This window comes from the organism of the source record quoted next, unplaced genomic scaffold (assembly GCF_019419815.1).
Source record: "Pyrus x bretschneideri cultivar Hongxiangsu unplaced genomic scaffold, Pyrus_bretschneideri_v1 Contig53, whole genome shotgun sequence".
NCBI classification, from domain to species: Eukaryota; Viridiplantae; Streptophyta; class Magnoliopsida; order Rosales; family Rosaceae; genus Pyrus; species Pyrus x bretschneideri.
In genome coordinates, this window is record NW_025999791.1 from 612804 (window position 1) to 629919 (window position 17116).

At 38.7% G+C, this 17116-nt stretch overlaps 1 pseudogene; it reads left to right on the forward strand.

Annotated features, from left to right (window-relative positions):
• The first annotated feature begins 595 nt into the window (after positions 1-595).
• LOC125470827 overlaps positions 596-17116 on the forward strand; it is a 57065-nt pseudogene continuing 40544 nt past the window's right edge.

A 17116-nucleotide genomic window follows, 5' to 3' on the forward strand; every position in this document is an offset into this window, starting at 1 on the left:
AAGAAAATGACTTGAAATTTTATTTAAGATCATGAAATATTCACCACATTTAGCTAGGGAGCAATATAGTTCATCTTCTAATAGGAAGAAGAAGCAGGTGCGACAGTAGTTAGAACACAATGATTCCAAAGTTGTTTACCCCTTGCCAAAGCCTTAGATCTTCTTATTCCAATGCTTCCCCCAAGAGTCCAATCCAAAAATGTATCATGACATTTTTTTCCCACCGCCACAATAGCCCGACAACTTGTGACACTAATCGGTTGTCCGTGAAAAATGTAGTTGTATGCATCGTGTGCATACTTTATGGAGAAATGTTTTTTGCACTCAGCTAATGCCTTCTCATCTATTGCCTCCAACATCGGAAATGTGTTACTTACCAAAAACAAAACTACCACAATTGGAAAGATGTTTATTCCGGCCATACTTCGAAGAAAGAATAGCTTTTAATTTTCTGAGAGAATAATGTATTTAATGGAGTTGAAATTGAAGGCATGTGGCTCAATACTTATAAGGCATAAGGTAAAAGTACAAGTCATTCTAAAAACAAAAAAACGTATTTGCCTTTAAAACTAAACAAGCAACATATTGAACTGCTATGGGGTATTAAATAAGAGAGTTTCAAAATTTTGGTATTTACGCAGTATGTTAAAAATAACGGAATGGGAGATAAATTATTTAAATTAGAACCATTACAAACTACTTGTCATGTGCCAAAATATTACTTCACTATCGAGCAACTTTCGCAACAAAAAAGCGAAAACCTTTTTAGTTTTATATGATAATGACAAAGTAATATGATTATGAAATTTATTAGTAAGTGTAAAATTATTGAAATATAATAAAATAAGTAAACGAGCACCCTTTTTAGAAACTCGTTTTAGCATAAATATTATATCAAACCTAACTTTCTAAACATGGAATGTAACCTTTTCCGTCAATTTAAGTATTGGATCATTAAAAAATATTTTATTTTTGTTTATTCAGACTACATGCACAAGATAAAAAAATCAAGATATGAATAAGTGTGAAATGAATAGATTTCACAAACCAAGGGTATGCTGAGGTTCATCGATTACATGAGCTTAAGTGTGAAATAAATAGATTTCATGTATTTGTAACATCTTTTTTTTAATACATCTGAATCTACATAAGAGTTCTGGGAATAGACTAAGTCTCACAATGGGTTAGTCATAGTAATTTGGTTGGAATTCGCCTTTGGATGGAATCAAACCTAAGAAGTTTTACTTACAAGTGAATTGGAATATCACTAGACCATGACACTAAATAACAACTATATATAACATCTTGAATGAAAAGTCCAAATGGAAACGACCTAGAATATTTTGCAGTGAAACTGCTCTATCTCTTAATAATCATGCTTGGGATTTCAAAACTTAACATCTAGTAACATGTATGGTGAGATTTACCAATCAATTAACATGCCTCTAGGTATAGTTGACAAATATTAAGTTGAGGTATTCATCAATTTACCACCAGAACTTGTGACTATTGGCCAATTTTCCCCCTCAACTCTCATGATTAGTCAATTTGCACCCGACTGTTAATGTTTTTTTAATTTTTCATCTATTCTTCCGACGGTATCCGCATAACTGCCTTTGAAAGGCAAAAATAATCAATTTGCACTCTATTGTCGTTTTTTCAATTTGTACCCTATTATCATTTTTTCAAGTTTAAGTCTTATGTGTCACCAGAGTGCAAATTTGCACTCTAAGTCGTATCCCGTACTGGGGTGTCATAATTCCTCCAGCAGCCACTGAAGAACAAATTGCTTCAAAGCTTTATGAGCTAATGACAATGCAAACCAGCGTGTTCATAGTACATATGTTGTCGTCTATTGGGTCTCGACTTTTCGCCAAGGCAAAAGAGATGGGCATGATGGCTGAGGGTTATGTTTGGATAATTACAGATGGGATGACTAGCTATTTTGGTTCCTTAAATGTTTCAATCCTAGATAACATTCAAGGGGTGTTGGGTGTAAAAACTTATGTTGAAAAAACGCAAGATCTTGAAAACTTCAGAGTCAAATGGCAAAGGAAATTCCAAAAAGACAATCCTACTATCCTAAATATTAGATTGGATGTTTTTGGATTGTGGGCTTATGATGTTGTTTGGGCACTGGTCATGGGAATTGAGAAGGTTGGGACTACTACAAACTTCAATTTCCAAAAGTTAAACAATATTGCTCGCAGCACTTCCAATAATACCATTCTAGAAAAATTAAGGTTCTCTCAAAATGGTCCTAAACTTGTTCAAGCGTTATCGAGTACAATATTCAGAGGCCTCTCGGGTAATTTTAGCCTTGTTAATGGATAACTTCAGTCATCAGATTTTCAGATAGTAAGCGTGAATGGCAACAGTGAAAGGGGAATTGGGTATTGCATGCCTCAAGATGGACTTATGAGGAACTTAAATACCACAAACACTGGTACTGCCAATAGTCTTGGACCTGTTATATAGACATCATGACTAGCTTGCAGCCTAAGCTATTTAACTAACTAATTCGATAACAGCTATAACAACGCAGCCACATTCTCAACTGTCTAACTAACTATTGCTGAGCTGGAATGATAAGGTGGACTGATGAGCTGGCATAGATGAGTCATAGATGTATAGTCAACATTCCCCCTCAATCTAAGCTTGGATTTCCAAGCTTTAGATTGTAACAATGCTTGAGAAACGAAGGACTATGCAGGCCCTTGGTTTAGATTAGCAGTCATATGATGAGTAGCCCCTATGTCAATGATCCAATTATCTTCAGCAGAAAAAACCATGTCCATTTTCATTTGAAAACACTAAACCAGTAGCTACGTTTGACTCAATGTTTGTCTAAGCAGTCATAGCAAGAGAAGATGGTGGTGGATTACCTTGGTAGGCATAGTTGTTCCTATGATAGCATTCAAGAGCAGTATGCCCTCTTTTCTCACAAATTTGACACATTATAGGACTAGAACTCTGTACACTCTCATTATCAGATCTGTAATAACAATTTGGTGCAATATGTCATTTTCTTGAGCATATCTATCACTCTGGTGACACATAAGACTTCAAATTGATATTTCCAACCTAATTCGACTTAGAGTAACCATTTAAACTGAACCTCCATTTCCATAGCTATTGCCAGAATATCCATTTCCTCCACTGTATCCTATTTGCATCCCTTGTGTATTTGAGCTTTCACCATGTTCATAGCCCTGATATCGCTGAGAGTTAGATCCTTCACCTTGGACACACATTGCAACCATAGAACTTGACAAAGATTGCATCTTGGACTTAATGCTCCCTTCTGCAACAAGAAGTTGTGCTTTGAAATCTTTTAAAAATAGAGTTGTATCCTTTGCCAAGATCATTGTCCTAATCATTTCGAATTCTGCAGGTAGACCAGATAGTACAACAATCATCAAATCATTATCTGAAATTCTTTCTCCTGCAGAAGCAAGTTGATCCCTTATATTCTTCAGCCTTATTAAGAACTTATCCACAGATTCCCCTCATTTTTGTGTTGTATGTAATTCAATCCTTAACTGATTAATCTGAACAACTGAGATTGATGCAAACCTTTCTTGTAAACATGTCTAGGCTTCATGAGATGTCATGCACCTAATGACATGCTCTATAGCCTCATCAGATAGAGTGGCAATAAGGAGACTCAGCAATGCCATATCTTTCCTTACCCATTCTTTATAAGCTATAGTAATTTCCTTTGTTACACCAGTTTTTGTATGAATCACAAACTTGGGTGGACAAGGTGCTTCTCCAAGAAAAAAATCAAACAAATCATATCCCCTTAAAATTGACTGGAATCGATAGCTCCACTTAACAAAATTATCATGCTGAAGTTTAACAGTCAACATTCCCAACAACCCTTCAATCTTGACACTTGAATCGGCCATTGTATCAACTCTAGCAAGAAATGAAAAACTAATCGCTACAAACAAATTGAATCTTTGCAAGAACCCTTCAAACACTTCTGGCTATCAGCCTTTTTGAAGCGATAAAATATCAACTTTCGTAAGCAAATCACAGCAAGAAATCTACACACACTTCTATCTATCTGCCTTTTTGAAATGGGACATAAAAGGGAAATGGCTATTGGCCTCTCTATCCTAACAAACACCTCACAACAAGAATTCTACACACACTTCTGGCTATCGGCCTTTCTGAAGTGGAACATAAAAGGGAAATGGCTATCGCCCTCTCTATCCCAACAAACACCTCATTTATCTACAAATTCCATGATTTCAACACTTATGGTCATCGGCCTCTAACAATTATGCAATTTGAAGCAAAGAAATTTGACTGCGACATTCCATCAAAAACATAGAGTGCAAGATATGAACGAACCTGACAATTCTGCGAACCTTGCATCTGTACCCGAACTAGAAAAGATATGAATGAAGATCTTCACCTCTGTTTCAATCACAAATCAGCGGAAGTAGGTCACCAAGAATCGACTCGGCGATGATATCATGTTCACATAGTATCAAGAATGCAGAAATTCAACTAAGAACACTATGACTGTTTAGAGAGAGAGAGAGAAAGAAGAACTAGAGAGAGAAGCAATTGATTGTATTGATGCTGAATGAATCTTTACAACTACGAGAATACAGTTTATATAGCCATCATGACTAGCTTGTAGCCTAAGCTATTTAACTAACTAATTCGACAACATTTATAACAACGCAGCCACATTCTCAACTATCTAACTAACTATTGCTGAGTTGGAATGATGAGGTGGACTGATGAGCTAGCATAGGTGAGTCATAGATGTATAATGGTTGTTTTTTCATATTCATTGGTTTCGTGGTTTGGGTTCTTGAACATCGGGTAAATGAAGAATTCCGCGGGCCTTCGCATCACCAAATCGGCACAAGTTTTTGGTTTTCCTTCTCAACCATGGTTTTTGCACACCGTAAGTTTAATGTGTTGGAATGTATATGCTCTAGCTCTATCACATATTTCATGACTATAATATCCGTTCCTTTTTTCTTCTGGATTTTTGCAACAGGAGAGCGAGTACTGAGCAACTTAGCTAGGTTTGTAGTAATCGTATGGTGCTTTGTTGTTCTCGTACTGATTCAAAGCTAAACTGCCAGTTTAGCTTCACTTTTAACAGTTCAACAGCTCCAACCAGACCTGACAACTGTCGTTGGCTACGAGAAGGTTCACTTGTACGTCAGATTTTGATACAAAATGGAATTCCATCTAACAAGCTTATAAGCTATGATTCTGAACAAGGACTGGCTCAACGTTCTGAGCAAGGGATTGTTTCTGCTGCTTTCGATGAAAAAACTTTCGTTGAGATTTTTCTTTCAACTTATTGCTCAAAATATACTATGGTTGGCCAAAAGCTACTTACACCAGGCGGTTTTGCATTTGTAAGTTTACTTGCTTCTCTCTCCCTTACCTTTGTTATTTTACATAAAACAGTCTGGCAATATTTTGTTGGAGAATAGTCTTAAAATTGGACATATAACAAAATAGTATTTTAGTTTGTATGTGGGAGAGGTTCACTGATAATATCACCAAATGCTTTTGTAATACAACTCAACACCTAATAGTAGTAACAGGTGGGTTAGTTGCGGATATCTTTTCTAATTCATATCTGACTCATTTGCTAGTAACTCGAACCTGGAACCTTTTACTTGCTAGTGACATACATGTGACATTTACCTACATATAAATTTTACTTTCTCTGTTCCTCTTGATTTCGTGACTTACAGTCCTTCCACAAGGGTTCACTTCTTGATGTTAAAATTTACTTGACACTCAAATTAAACCCTCGTTTGACAATTCTAGTAGAATGGATAAATGAGGGATCGTTCTAGACCGGGGATTAGGAGGGCTTGCTAAAACCTTCTAAATTGACTTAAAAACGTAGAAACAATATAAAACACTAAACTGGACTCAAAGAATGCAAAACTAAAATTTAAAACATTAAGATAAACCAAAAGACTCAAAACTAATTTTGGACGAATTTAAGATTATGGCTTGATTCAAAATACTTTAAAACATAAACTAAACAGATTCTAAGCACTAAAGAACAAGAAAGTAAAGGGGGGGGGGAAAGTTTTGATTTGACAAAAATTGAAATAACAAAACAAGTTAATAAACTAAGCGGAATGTAAATATGAATTTGTGATGGAATGAATGGAATGAAGGCTAGCTAAGGGGTTCTTCTCCACACATGTTATACTTGCATACAAGATTGATTCTCAGTTGGTCTTTCGATAAATTATGAAACTCAACACTCCGGATTAATTAGGTCCGCTTAAATTAACCGTCAAGTTTTCCTTAAGTTAATGAATTGGATGGGTTTGCGCAACGCAATTCACAACATTCTCCAAAAGTCCTTTACGTGAACAGCACAATAAAGATACAATCAAAGATCATTAAGTATTATGAAAACTATAAGTGTTGACGAGGCATTCGTTACTATGATGAGCATGAAACTCGTGCCAAGAATTCATTTAACGCGATTGTTTATAAGCAACCTCCACTACTTGTGAATATAAGTTCATAACGATTAGGTGAAAATCACTTATATTCTAGCGTCATATTTATGCATGAAGATTAAGCGCGCATTCTTAATAAACATTCATAAATAAGTTATCAATCAAACGGTTAAACAAATTGAATCCACAACTTATGAAATTCCAATGAAAGTTAATCAATTCATATTGCAAATATAAACATAGTTTCGAATCACCCCCTAGCTAAAGGGGGATTAGTTCCTCATACCTTTGAAATCAAAGAAACACCTAAACATTCCAACAACTCAAAACTTGAATTGTATGAACGTTTAAGCACTCTTCTCTTCCATTCCTTATACGTACAAAACAAAGAGAATTAAAATGAAACTTTGAAATCAAAGAAACACCTAAACATTCCAACAACTCAAACTTGAATTGTATGAACGTTTAGGCACTCTTCTCTTCCTCGTTGTTGTAGCACAAGGTTTAAGGATAGGTTGGTTGGGGGGATGGAAGTGTGGAATGGAGTGGAAATGGAGAAGATGGAGAAGGGGAAGTGTTTGTGTATTACAATGGAAAATGAGATGATTTGGTGAATGGAATGAATGGGTATTTATAGGAAGAGAATGGGTGTTAATGGATGTTTGTTTAAGGTATTTGGTGGATGGGAAAAGGTGTGGATGGTGGGAATTATGGTGGATGGATGGTTTAGTGGATGTAATTTAGGGTTTATTTAGGTGAATGTGGATGCATGGTTTAGTGGATGTAAAGGATAATGGGATGGTGTGGAATTAAAAGCTAAAAAAAATGGGATAATGGGCATTTAAGTGTGAATGGAATGGTGGGATGCACTAATGGAAATTATGGAATGGAATGGTGGGATGCACTAATTAGGAGGAAGAATTAGGGTGAAGGGCTTAATGCATGGATTTGGGCCAATTAGGGTGAAGGGCTTAATGCATGGATTTGGGCCTAAAATGCCCCCCCTTGCATGGCAAGGGAAAGGACTTGGGCTAAAGCCCACGGCAATGGCTCTAAAATGGGCTAAGGTTAGGGTTTAGGTGCGGCATAGGCTTAGGGTCCACAAAGAGTTAGGGTTTAGGTCATCTAAAAGCCCAAAGCCAAGAATAGAAACTCACGACAATGGAAACCTCCAAGAATAGAAACTTCCAACTTTAGAAACTTTGGTAACCAATTCCGACTTCCTTGCTCTTCACTTTCATTTCTTCATTTCTTAAGCTCCTTTGACCTTCAACCTCGTTCATTCCTCGTGCTCCATTTGCATACACCACATTCCAGCTCAGTTTTGCTCCAAAAGCTCCCAATTGCATCATTTCATGTAATATGTCCTTTAAACCTGAAAACACATGAAAGTAGCTTAAAAGACTACTTTAACGAATAAAACATAACAAAAATGCATAAGAACTAGCTAACTAAGGCGCATAAATATGCTCCTATCAAATTCCCCCACACTTAGCTTTTGCTAGTCCTCGAGCAAAACAAACAAAAGAAAGAAAAACAAAACGAAACAAACTAACCAAAACCAAAAACTAAACCTTCCAATGTTCGCCTCAGGGATTTCCAATGCACATGACATGTTAAAGATCGTTATCCCTACAGATTTGAGTCCTCTTTACACAAGCACATACTTAATTAAAGCCACTACTCACTTGTTCACAAGTAATCAATTAAAACAATGCTTTGAATGTAGTAACATGCCTTAGAGAATTCCCTCAATTCCTTACAAGATATACACTCTATTTTCACTCAGATTTTCTAACTCCACACCCTAAACTAGTCATATGTGAGAAGATTGATGTAGATATGAAAACGAATGCTCACATATATGTTTCACAACGAATGCAATTTCTAGAGTTAAGAAGCATGTTTAGATATGATCTCATGAATAGAATGCTACTACTTAGATGCGAGAACCAGTGACACCATATGCTCATACCAAATTCAAACTCCACAATTGAAATGCACAACACTCAAGATAGAAGTAGAGGGTTGTAACGGGGCTTGGGGTGTTGGCTAACAAGGAAAGGTAGGGATAAACAAAAGTTCTTTAAGCAATAGCAAGTAAAGCAATGAAATTAAGACCTAGAATTCCCTTAGAATGCAAAAATCAACTTTTAGACAAATAGGGGAAACTCAAACAACTCTTAGGGCCTAATTCATTGTTTTGGGCCCTTACTTCAACAACCAATACTTTTCAACTTTTTTTTTTTTTTTTTTTTTTTTTGACTCTTTTTTTAGCCGTGCCTATGGCACATAAACTCACATCAATAATCCTTCCCCCACACTTATTTTCTGCAACATATTAATCAAAAGGAATTCATTGCTTACTATGCTTCGAGAACAAGGGTAAGGATGGTCCTAATCTAGGCTAGGTGAGGATAATGTGGGTTAACAAAGAACATGGGCTAACACGGCTCAACGGGGTTAAACTTAAACACAAAATGAGTGAAGGGCACATGGCTGTTTGGCTTTGATGGTGGTCACTACACAACTTCATCTTGAATATGTGGTATGCAAATCAATGACATGCTTTGAATGAAATGGGCATGAGTTCTAGCATTTGGAACTAAGTGATGAAACGCCTTCTAAGTAGTAACCAAGCAAAGAATAATGAGATCATGCAACGACTTTAGAAAACAATGACGCACAGATTATTACTCTCCAAATAACGTTTAGGCTCAAGTCTCACAGGGATGTATCGTTTGTTTAAGTTCATTCCTTCAAGCATGTTACAAAAACTAATTTTTATCATTTGTGATTACATGTGAATTCGTAAACTATAACGACAACCAAGCATAAACCAAAGAGTATATCAAACGTCCTTCCATGTTTGTAACTTTCTTTAACCATCATGCAATTAAAAACCAAATCCTCATCATTGCGTTTGGAAGGTACCCTACGACACAAACACACAAAAACAACTTTAAAACAACTCTTTTTGGGTTTTTCAAAACAATGTTTCAAATTTTTATGGGATTTTCGAATTTTTAAGTCAAAACACACTAAAACAGTTTAAAAACATTTTAAAACAGCAAGGAACAACACTTGAAGTTATGGGTGATAAAATCCAACAAATTTGCATCAACATACTTAGTTACCCCCCCCCCACACTTAAATCAAACATTGTCCTCAATGTTTTAAGCTTAAAACACACCAAACAAAAGAAAACATATAAAACAACAACTAAACATACTAAACATGGCAGAATGTATCTATCAAAGAGAAGAGTTTTAGAGATGCAAATCTGGTTATGGAGTGTAAATTCCATCTTCTCCTTGGTGATTGCAGTGAGGCTTCATCTTGAGTGATTCCACAGGCTTACTCTTGAACTGCGTTACTCCCATCGTTGATTTTCCTTTGTGCTACTCTTGAACTGGGTAGCAGGCTTCCTTTGGTCTCCCCCAAAGGTCTGAGCTTCCTCCTTTTATCTGTTTCTTTGTTCAATCTCTCCAATTCATATTGAAGAGGGTTAGAGGATAGCTCAGCAAAGCTAGGTAAGCAACCAGGGAATAGAGTCCAGATAGACTCCAAGTGCCGGCTGATTGCTTCTTTCACTTTGCCATGCAAGTAATATCAAGGACAAAGGAAAAGACAGGGAAAGAGCATGATATGAGATACCTTTGCTTTTGCCCTTGATGATATGAGATACCTTTGCTTTTGAAGAAGCGGTGAATGAATCAGCACATGTATTTGTGGTGCTGTTTCCTCCTGGGTCATCTGTACTCCAGGCATCTAGTATCATCTTTGGGGAAGAAGAAAGAATGGAGTATTTCGAAAGGCTTTGCTGGGAGTGCGCCTTCAGAGGTGAGAAAGAGTTGGGCATTTTCTTCAGTTCTGTCTTGCCAAAAAAAAATGAAGGTCGACATATATAGGGAATTCAATGGTACCCTTCAGATATCGCAGAATCCGTTTGACAGCTTGAAGATGAGACTGGCGAGGACTGTGCATGAACTGGCAGACAAGGTTGACGGCAAAGGAGAGGTCAGGGCGAGTCCAAGTGAGATATTGGAGAGTACCTACGATGGATCGATATTCTGCAGGATTGTCAAGAAGTGGAGAGGAATGATCGAGCTTCGCAGTGCTGAGAGGAGTGACACAGGGTTTGGAGCCTTCCATGTTAGCTTTCTTGAGAAGATCAAGAATATATTTCGTTTGCGTAATGAAGATGCCTTTAGAAGATCGATGAACCTCAATGCCCAGAAAGTAGTGAAGGGCACCAAGATCTTTGATGGGAAATAGAGAACTGAGCTGAGAGATAACATGTTGACATGCTGAAGTGGATGGCCCAGTAACTATAATGTCATCAACGTAGACTAACACAAAGACCATTGGATCCTTTTTGACAAATAATGAGTGGTCAGATTGTGAGCCAACAAAACCAAGAGTGCGTAAAGCAGCATGAAACTTCACGTACCAGGCGCGAGGAGCCTGTTTCAGGCCGTATAAAGACTTGTGCAGGTGACACACATGATGGGGTTGAGTAATGTCCTCAAAACCGGGAGGTTGTTGCATATACACAGATTCGGATAAAGTGCCATGGAGGAATGCATTGCTGACATCAAGTTGATTGAGAGGCCAGTTGAACTGAGCAGCAAAAGTGAGTAATATGCGAATAGTCACAGGCTTTGCTACTGGACTAAAGGTCTCAGTATAGTCCAGTCCTTCCTGTTGATGAAAACCTTAGCGACGAGCCGAGCTTTGTACCTATCTATGGTACCATCAGGTTTTCGTTTAATTCGGAACACCCACGTACACTCCACGATGTTTTGGTGGCCGGTTTTGGGAATGAGGGACCAAGTGCTAGTTTGTTGTAAAGCAGTAAACTCTTCCTTCATGGCTTGAATCCAATGAGGATATTTGGAAGCTTGAAGATAGGTAGTAGGGACAAAGTCAAGAGAGAGATGCGAAGGGAGAGGGTGTTTAGTGGCAGAGAATGCTTTTGGTTTGTGACGGATTTGGAACGTGTCTGCATAGGATGATTATTAGTAGGTACTAAGCAAGATTGATGCGCAGAGGAGGACGATGGAGAGGGGGCAGGAGATGGTGGAGATGGGTTAGAAGAAGATGAAGATGGTCGTGATGGTGGAGGGGAAGGACGGATGATGGGTTTAGTGAAGGTAAGGTGAGTAGGTATGGTGCTGGAAGATGAGAACGGTGTTGATAGAAGAGAACATGGAGAAGCAACAATGTTGTGAAAAGGGAAGCTATCCTCATCAAAGAGAACACTTCTGGAGATATACACCTTGTTTGTGGTAGGATCGAGACATTTGTAACCGCGATGATTGAGACTGTAGCCAAGGAACACACACTGCTTGCTTTTGCGATCCATCTTAGAGGAAGAATAAGGTTGCAACCATGGAAAGCAACTGCACCCAAAAACCTTGAGTGTAGTATAAGTTGGTGATCTTCGAAACAGACGTTCCCATGGAGATGGTGATAGAAGCATATTTATGCGCCTTAGTTAGCTAGTTCTTATGCATTTTTGTTATGTTTTCTTCCTTAAAGTAGTCTTTTAAGCTACTTTCATATGTTTTCAGGTTTAAAGGACATATTACATGAAATGATGCAATTTGGAGCTTTTGGAGCAAAACTGAGCTGGAATGTGGTGTATGCAAATGGAGCACGAGGAATGAACGAGGTTGAAGGTCAAAGGAGCTTAAGAAATGAAGAAATGAAAGTGAAGAGCAAGGAAGTCGGAATTGGTAACCAAAGTTTCTAAAGTTGGAAGTTTCTATTCTTGGCTTTGGGCTTTTAGATGACCTAAACCCTAACCTTAGCCCATTTTAGAGCCATTGCCGTGGGCTTTAGCCCAAGTCCTTTCCCTTGCCATGCAAGGGGGGGGCATTTTAGGCCCAAATCCATGCATTAAGCCCTTCACCCTAATTGGCCCAAATCCATGCATTAAGCGCTTCACCCTAATTCTTCCTCCTAATTAGTGCATCCCACCATTCCATTCCATAATTTCCATTAGTGCATCCCACCATTCCATTCCATAATTTCCATTAGTGCATCCCACCATTCCATTCACACTTAAATGCCCATTATCCCATTTTTTTTAGCTTTTAATTCCACACCATCCCATTATCCTTTACATCCACTAAACCATGCATCCACATTCACCTAAATAAACCCTAAATTACATCCACTAAACCATCCATCCACCATAATTCCCACCATCCACACCTTTTCCCATCCACCAAATACCTTAAACAAACATCCATTAACACCCATTCTCTTCCTATAAATACCCATTCATTCCATTCACCAAATCATCTCATTTTCCATTGTAATACACAAACACTTCCCCTTCTCCATCTTCTCCATTTCCACTCCATTCCACACTTCCATCCCCCCAACCAACCTATCCTTAAACCTTGTGCTACAACAACGAGGAAGAGAAGAGTGCCTAAACGTTCATACAATTCAAGTTTGAGTTTTGGAATGTTTAGGTGTTTCTTTGATTTCAAAGTTTCATTTTAATTCTCTTTGTTTTGTACGTATAAGGAATGGAAGAGAAGAGTGCTTAAACGTTCATACAATTCAAGTTTTGAGTTGTTGGAATGTTTAGGTGTTTCTTTGATTTCAAAGGTATGAGGAACTAAACCCCTTTTAGCTAGGGGGTGATTCGAAACCATGTTTATGCTTGCAATATGAATTGATTATATTTGGTTGGAATTTCATAAGTTGTGGATTCAATTTGTTTAACTGCTTGATCGATAACTTATTTATGTATGTTGATTGAGAGTGCACGCTTAATTTTCATGCATGAATATGACGCTAGAATATAAGTGATTTTCACCTAATCGTTATGAACTTATATTCACAAGTAGTGGAGGTTGCTTATAAACAATCGCGTTAAATGAATTCTTGGCACGAGTTTTATGCTCATCATAGTAACGAATGCCACGTCAACACTTATAGTTTTCATAATACTTAATGATCTTTGATTGTATCTTTATTGTGCTGTTCACGTAAAGGACTTTTGGAGAATGTTGTGAATTGCGTTGCGCAAACCCATCCAATTCATTAACTTAAGGAAAACTTGACGGTTAATTTAAACGGACCTAATTAATCTGGAGTGTTGAGTTTCATAATTTATCGAAAGACCAACTGAGAATCAATCTTGTATGCAAGTATAACATGTGTGGAGAAGAACCCCTTAGCTAGCCTTCATTCCATTCATTCCATCACAAATTCATATTTACATTCCGCTTAGTTTGTTACTTTGTTTTGTTATTTCAATTTTCGTCAAATCAAAACTTCCCCCCCCCCCCTTTTACTTTCTTGTTCTTTAGTGCTTAGAATCTGTTTAGTTTATGTTTTAAAGTATTTTGAATCAAGCCATAATCTTAAATTCGTCCAAAATTAGTTTTGAGTCTTTTGGTTTGTCTTAATGTTTTAAATTTTAGTTTTGCATTCTTTGAGTCTAGTTTAGTGTTTTATATTGTTTTTACGTTCTTAAGTCAATTTAGAAGGTTTTAGCAAGCCCTCCTAATCCCCGGTCTAGAACGATCCCTCACTTATCCATTCTACTACAATTGTCAAACGAGGGTTTAATTTGAGTGTCAAGTAATTATCACATCAAATTTTGGCGCCGTTGCCGGGGATTAGCAACTTTGCTAATCCCTTGGATTGTTTTATTTTCGTTTTTTTTTATTTTCCCAGATTCTTAAATTTGTTTTGTTTCTTGTTTTAGGTACTAGTTCATGACTCGGAGTTCTCATCCGATTCGTGAACATATCCTGGAGTGATTGGGTTCTTCGTCCGGCTGCAAGACGTTAAAGCAAGCGCTACTTGGGAGGCAACCCAATACAGTAAATAAAACTTTTGCTTGTTCATTGATTTTTTTTCGATAAATTACAATTGTATCTAAACATGGCAGAAAGATGGAGCCTTTACAAAGGTTGTGTACGTGAGGCCCCACTACGTGGCAACACTCTCGGAGCAAGAGGCATCGGAGCAGGAGGTCTCGGAGCAGAAGGCATTGGAGCAAGAGGCATCGGAGCGGAAGGCATAGGAGCGGGAGGCATCGGAGCGGAAGGCATAGGAGCGGGAGGCACCGAAGATAGATCATTCAAGGCCTCAAACCTTGGTGGAACGCTGGATGACCCAGGAAAGAGGTGCCTCTGGAAGAAAGCCGCAAGCTTTTGACGGTCATCAAGCTCATCAAGCTTCCTCTTCATGCCTGACGAATAATTGTTGGCAAGCACGTGCAAACTTCGGTTCTCGTACTTAAGCTGTTTGATCTCCTGCTTAAGACTCTCCACCTCCGTCATCAAGGATTCAACCTGACGGGAGCGAGCAAGAAGGCGTTGGCCCATGTTGGACACAGAGCCAGCGCACTGAACGCTAAGAGCCAAGGACTCTTGAACGGCCAACTCATCGGACCGTCCAGAAAGCAGCTGACTGTCTTTGGGAGTGAGGAGGTTCCGAGCCACTATCGTAGCTGTTGTGGGATCCGTCATCACAGAGTCCTCATCTGTAAGAGGGCCATGGGAAGATAAGAAAGACGGGCACCATACCTTACCCTGACGAGACGCGACCGGATCACTGCTTAGACTCAAATCTAAGCAAAGGTTCGATGGGTTGGATGAGCTAGCCATTGTTCACGAAGTTAAAAGAGAAGGGGTGGACGGAGTAGATTTTCAAACGGGCCGGAGACGATTTCTCGGCAATTTTCAAGTGTGCATGCTAGAGGTGATCAATTACCTCTATTAAAGGAGAGGCGTTCACCAATTCAGAATGAAGAGACACCACTCTTCAAAACCGGAATTTCCGGCGTAAAGATCGCCAGCTCATCAGACGCAATCCCAGCTTTTCAGAAGACGCGTGGAAGGCGAGAAATCAGCTGCACACTTTAGCCGACAAATGTGGGAGACAAAGCCGAAAGCTCCCGGCTTTCCAGAAAGCGTGTGCATATTTGTAGAAAACTCCCGGCTTTGCAGAAAACGCGTGCCATTTGTCAAAAGATCTCAGACAGAGCCGCATCCGTGCTACTACGTGTCGTTCAGAAAGCGAAGGGCATCGTTCAGAAATCGAAGGGGCGACTGCTCAGAAATCGAAGAGGCAAATTCAAAGATCGAAGAGTCGTCACTATTTCAAAAAGCCGGATTTGCGGGATCAAAACGTTTGTCGACAACGGTAAAAGAACAGTACCACCACTTGCTATTGAATTCCCTATATATGTCGACCTTCATTTTTTGGCAAAGCAGAACTGAAGAAAATGCCCAACTCTTTCTCACCTCTGAGGGCGCACTCCCAGCAAAGCCTTTCAAAATACTCAATTTTTTCTTCTTCCCCAAAGATGATACCAGATGCCTGGAGTACAGATGACCCAGGAGGAAACGGTAGATGGAAGCATGTGCTGATTCATTCACCGCTTCTTCAAAAGCAAAGGTATCTCATATCATCAAGGTCAAAAGCAAAAGTATCTCATATCATGCTCTTTCCCTGTCCTTTTCTTTGTCCTTGTTCTTACTCGCATGGCAAAGTAAAAGAAGCAATCAGCCGACACTTGGAGTCAGTCTTCCGATCTGGAACCAACTGCCTGGAATCCCTTCCCTGATTGCTTACCTAGCGTTGCTCTCGAGTAGTCATCTTCAACGGTTGATACATTTCCAGAGAAGGGACCACTTCTGCAAAGGGGAGCAAGTAAGGCAAGTGAAAATGATACATTGAAGCATGTGTAGACAAGCTGCAACTGCATATGCGGAGCTATCCTCTAACCCTCTTCAATACGAATTGGAGAGATTGAACAAAGAAACAGATAAAAGGAGGAAGCTCAAGACCTTCGGGGTGATAGGAGCATATTCATGCAACTTAAATGGCTTGTTCTCGTGCATTTACGTTATGTTTCTCTAGTTATTTTAGTCCTTTATGCTTCTTTTGTGTGTTTTCAGGTTCTAAGGGCTTAGGGAGCAAGAAAGTGCATTTTGAGGCTATTTGGGGCACTTTTGGGCATAAATTGGATAGCTTAATCATGGAGCAAAGAGGATGGACGAAATTGAAGCTTTGTATGCTCTTTGGGGACATCAAACAAAGGGCCTAGCCCAATCAAACAAATCCTTTGAGCCATGGAAAACCTCTAGCCCAATCAAACATATTATGCCATGCAAACCAACCTATTTTAGGCCCATTCTATGTACTTAAACCCTAGCCCTTTAAACTAGTCCATTTATCACTTATCACTTCCATTCACTTATCACTCACCACATATCATTCATTTATCACTTATCATACTCATAATCATCTACACATTTCAAACATATGCATTTCATCTCACATGCACACCCACCTCTTTCCAAACTAATTCACATGCATACCTATTCTTTAAATCAACACATGCATTCACACACATGCACATCATTCACTCACATTTCCACCATTCATTCTTTATTCCACAAACAAGTCACATGCATTTCCACCTTCCTACTTCATCATTTCACCACATTCTCCCTCTTTAACTCATTTCATTATTCATTCACTTTGCATTCATTCAATTCCACCCCACATGCACCCTTTATTCTTCATCATTGCAACCATGGCACATTTACACCAACAAAACAACTCCCATGCCATGGCCTACTCATATTCCCATTTCCTTT